The sequence below is a fragment of the Euprymna scolopes genome, chromosome 1 (assembly GCF_053919585.1).
Source record: "Euprymna scolopes isolate OS-2025 chromosome 1, ASM5391958v1, whole genome shotgun sequence".
Taxonomy (NCBI): Eukaryota; Metazoa; Mollusca; class Cephalopoda; order Sepiida; family Sepiolidae; genus Euprymna; species Euprymna scolopes.
In genome coordinates, this window is record NC_136482.1 from 171,499,059 (window position 1) to 171,504,786 (window position 5,728).

Below are 5,728 nucleotides of genomic sequence, written 5' to 3' on the forward strand. Positions count from 1 at the left end.
GTTGAATGGGATTTTTTCATTTAATCTACTTTTGATAAATTTATGTATAAAAAACTGACAATTGATTTTAGTGGTACTGGTAGACATAAACATTAATTGTGAGTAAAAAAAAAAAATCAATAAAAAACAATCATAACACAACTAGACAGATAAATGCAATGATACATGATAAAAAACAACTAAATTAGATGCACCTGAACAATCGGTACCCCCTTACAATTTTTTTTTCTTTTCATCTTTTTTCAGCTATTTCTGCAGATATTATCGATTGGACATTAAGCTACCAACTTAAAAAAAAAAAAAAAAAAAAAAAAAAAAAAAATCAATATTTAAAGATTTAGATGGGGGTTCAGTTTCAACTACAACGTTCTAGCAAATCGATTCCCCTTGTTTAGAACCGATTTATTGCCTCGTTTTAACGTTGGTTACTTCAGCCCCACCCCACTATTATTATTCGTTTTTTTTTTTTTTTTTTGCGACTTTTCATTTTGAGAAAAGTTCGGCCTGTCGCCCTCTTCACTATTATTTATTCATTTACGACTTTTTCTAAGGCTGCTTTTGCATTTAACGACCGCGCTTTTTTTTTTTTCTTTTTTTTTTTTAAATAGGTATTTTCAAGTTAAATTCAAGTTTTCTGCTATATTTTTGGGTGCTATTAATCCGCGTTATTTTTAAATAGTTTTTCCAAGTTTAAAGTTTTATGATATGTTTTCTATTAAATTGTAAGGTTAAAGAACAGAATATGTACAAAACATCCTCCCTGTGTTAAGAATGGCTTTCTAAATAACGTTATTATTTCAGCACCGATGCACTAGTATACTTTTATATTAAATTGTGAGGTTGAAGTATAGAATAATTACAAAACATCCTCCCCTCCCCATGTTAAATAATACGTTTCTAAATAATAATGTTATTATTTCAGCGTGGGTCGTTTTTTTTGGGGGGGGGGGAGGAGGGGGGATCAGCTAAGAACACATATGACATTTAAATCCGGCGCAAATTTACCATTTGAATTATGTTACATGTTGAACACTGTAATTTAAGATATCATTTACAAAAAAAAAAAAAAAAAATAAATAAATAAAATATTTCGTTTAATGTTTAATCTACATAATTTCTCAAAAAGTCGATAATAATCAACAGAAATAGCTGGGGGGGGGGAGGGAAAAAAAAAGACGAACAAATTTGTAAGAGGGGTGCCGATCGTTCAGAGGTACACTAAATTAATTACGGTATTTGTACAGTTTAAGACATTAAAAAGTGAAAATATCGAAAAAAGGTTATATTGTATGTATCCGTTTTGGACTGAGACTTCCGAAAAAAATCATTTAATTTGATCGAGTAGTTTTTTTACAGCGGAAAAACACGTTCTTATAAGAGCGCGTTGAAGTCAGCCATTATGGAATTTGTTTAACACTCCACGATAAATATATAAAGCGCCGATACTCCCTCCCCATCTTTATTACTAGCTTTTCTTCCTAAAACTCGAACCTTTTGCTCGGTATCATAACAAATTGTGGGTTTATATTATTGTACACATAGATACGAAAAAGTTGTCAAAAACAAATAAATATTATCAAAGGCAAGATAAGTTATTTTTCTACTAAACTGGATACATTTTGTGTTTTTATTCAATGTAACATGTTTATTCAGCTCGAAAAACATGCAGTGTTTACCGATGTATTGGAAAATTCAAAATGGCGCCCGACACTCTCTTTAACATGGTAAGTTTGGGAAAAGGTGCTATAAATAATAAACTAGAGAAAATACTATTTAAAAAACACCGAATATATGTCAACTTATGTCACGGTAATATATATTGAGCGAATTTCTAACAGTATTTTTCTAGTTTATTATTTATGACATCTTTTCCTGAACTTACCGTATTAAAGAGAGACTCGGGCGCCATTTTTAATTTTCCAACATCGGTAAACACTGTATGGTTTTCGAGCTGAATAAACATGTTACATTGAATAAAAACATGAAAAATATATCCAGTTAGGTAGAAAAGTAACTTACCTTGCCTTTGATAACATTTGTTATATATTTGTTTTTTGACAACTTTTTCGAATCTGTGTACAGTAATACAAACCCCAAATTGTTTTTTCGCTGTGAAAAAAAAAATAAAAATAAAAATAAAAAACTACTTGATGAAATTAAGTGAAAAATTTTTTTTTTCGGAGAACTTCGTTCCATAACGACTACTTGCAATATAAATTTTTTTTCGATATCTTCATTTTTTAATGTCTTGATTAAACTGTACAAGTACCCAAATTATTTATATAAAAACTATACGTTACATATTTCAGAGACGTACCATCGTTTCATTTCTACAATTCTGCTTTTCTTTTTTTAATCATCAGTGACTCACAAAACAACAACAACAAAAAGAATCGATGAATGGCGTTCCAAACAAAATCACCGATAAGAACCCGGTGAAACACGTTTGGGTGTTCCTTTTGAAGGAAGTACTGTTTCGATGAAGGCGGACTGTATATCTATATCTATATATAGGGTTTAATCATAACTAAGTCTTGTTACTGCAATAAAACCATGACACGTCTCTTAAATATGAAACAGTTTTTATAAATGATTTGAATTTTAGATCTCACATTTGTAATCGGGCATTTTATTGATTTCTTTTCAACGCATCCCTACACACACACACACACACACACACACACACACACATATATATATATATATATATATATATATATATATATATATATATATATATATATATAACCTTTCTATATCTCAAAGAAATTCGTTCAATTTTTCATATGAGAACCTGGAACCAACGCAACTTTGAGGAGGAATTGTTAATATATATATATATATATATATATATATATATATATATATATATATATATATATATATATTGCAACTTGTATAAACAAAGGAAACTTTACGCCATAAATATAAATATTTGTTCATTAAAACAAAAAATCGTGACTTAAATAATAGGAAGACATCTTTAGTTTGGCAAAACTTTGAAATAAATTGTTTGAAAGAAATAAGATTTGAGAAAGGAAAGATTTGAAAAAAAGTCACGTGACTAAGTGTGTTACAGACTGAATTTTTCTATTTGGTCCTTGATTAAATCTGCCATATCGAAAGCAACCGGACAAAATTAAAAGACAACGATGAGACGACAAATATTTGTGATTACATTTGTGACTGGATTGTTCATTGAAATTGTGAGGACGATAGCTTACTTGCTGTGACTCTCTCCGTCAAAAGAACTTACATGGCCAAAACAAAAATGGATAAATGCCGAGAATTGAAGAAACATTAGCAAAAACGAATTTACAAATTTTAAAATGCTTAAGATTTAACAGTTAAAATGACCAGACGAGTGTGAAATTGTTTTTGATAAATATTGCTATTTATTTTTTAAAAATATTGAAATTTTTATTTCTTTCAAATTTTCAAATATTCATCTACAATAAATTGGGTAGCTTGTTCTTTTTTTTTCTTCTTTTTCTTCCTCTTATATGCTATGGTATTGGTAAGTCCTGGCAAGAATGATCTGAGGTCATGCCAGGACTTACCACCACCAAAGCATATAAGAGACCGAAAAATAAAAAAGACAAACAAAAAAACAAAACAAACTGCCTAATTTCCTGAAAATGAATTTTTTACTATTCTAAAATATGAAAGAAACAAAATTCAATTTTATTTTTAATAGATATCAACATTTATTAAAAACTGTAAGAAATTTCTTCCCTACACACCCAATTTCCTCCCTGCTGATAGCAAATGAAACTCCACAAACAAGGCCATACCTTTAACTCAACTTTATTCAAGATGTATCAGTAAATGAAAGTTCTTTGGTTCACGGTACATCCCTTGCAAAAACAGTGGCTAAATTTGCTATCCATTGCAATGGAGCCGGTAGTTATGATTCCTCTGTGGGAATGTTAGTTCAAGTTTCCTTTTAGAAGGGTCCATGTTGTACATGGTTGAACGGCGGGAATGTTGTCGCCCAATTTTAGGACCTCGTGGTTTCTGGAAGAAATAGGAATAATTTCCATAATCAAATATATCAAGCCGAACAATGTAGAATATCCTCATTGGGTAAAATAAGTTCAGCAATTATGTTATCTCTGTATTTAGAGAAATGTCCTTTGTCCACCCACTGTATGGTGTCAAATGAAGGTAAAATCCTGGCACTCTATAACGGATCACCGCTGTTTGAGTCTTTACTCTTTCGTGTTCATTTGACTTAAAAATAACGAACATGTAATACAAAATTGGCGCCAAACTGGCGCATTCAAATTGAACCAATCAAAGACCGTCTAGCGAATCACGTTAGGCGGGAAAACAAATGGTGTTGCTATGGAATTTCTCACAAAACAATTTCACACTCGTCTGGTCTTTCTAACCTTTAAATCTTAAATTGTTGTCGAGTGTTTCAAATAGTAGATTCCTTTTTAAATTGTTTTTTTTTTTTAATTTATTATTGCTATTATTTTTTCTTCTAATTTTTTTATTAATTCAAAACCAAAAAAAAAATCGCTAGAAATAAAATTATTTAAAATGTTTTATGCCTTTTTGAACTAGTCACTTTTTAACCATTTTGTTAATACTTTACAAAGTTATTGCACGATTGATTGATATGTTAAAGATCAAATTCTGTTATATATTTTATCATCTGATAATTCCTCAAAACAACAATCAATAAATTAATTAACATTTCTGAACAATAAATCTTGTAAATGGCGAAATAAAATGTATGAAGTGTGAAACGGGTTTCAGTGGAGCAATATATCATTAGAATTATATATATATATATATATATATACTTGTTTATTGTTATATAAACATGCTCACATCCAGCTGCTACAAACAGCCACTTGTTTCAATCAAACAACAGATATCATCAGGCAGCGACTTGACTATTCAAATGTTCATTGAATAATCATTTATATTGATTATTTAATAAACATTTGAATAGTCAAGTCGCTGCCTGATGATATCTGTTGTTTGATTGAAACAAGTGGGTGTTTGTAGCAGCTGGATGTGAGCATGTTTATATAACAATAAACAAGTATTATCAGCTCTTTTTATTGAGCACTATCTAACAACCTCGTTGAATTCACTAGTCCATTACTTTTGAATTAAAAAAAACCCGAGTATATTTATATATATATATTAATTCTTTTTGATTGAATCTTTGTGAATAGTCGTTTTTATTTTATACTAAACTACAAGCATTTTCTGATTTTTATTATGAATATGGGTTGAAGAGAGCATATAAGAAAGATAAGAGCAATCATTTGGTTTTAATCAGAATAAAAACAGATAGAATCAAAGAAATTTGGTGCCTTTTGCAAAATAAAGAAAAATACAAACAAAAAATGAATAAGGAAACGTCATTTTTTTCTTCTTTGAAACAAAAAGGTTATTTTCTTTCTTTTTGCTTTTTTTTTTTTTTACTTTTTCTTATATTTTTTTCCATCAGGCCAAATTTATTTGCATAATTCACATGATTGGCTGCAGGAGCAGTCAGTGGATTGAAGACATTTTGAATAATCGTCAAGTAAATCTTCTCAAACAAATGGGAAACAACATATGTGGATTTAATAAGCTAAAAATGGTTAGTAATCTGACGATGCCGCCTTTCAGGTAGACCAAAACTTACAATGGCTTCCATATAAAAACTGTTAAAAAATGATAGGCTTTTTCTTTCTTCTTTCATAAAGTTTACTTTAATTTA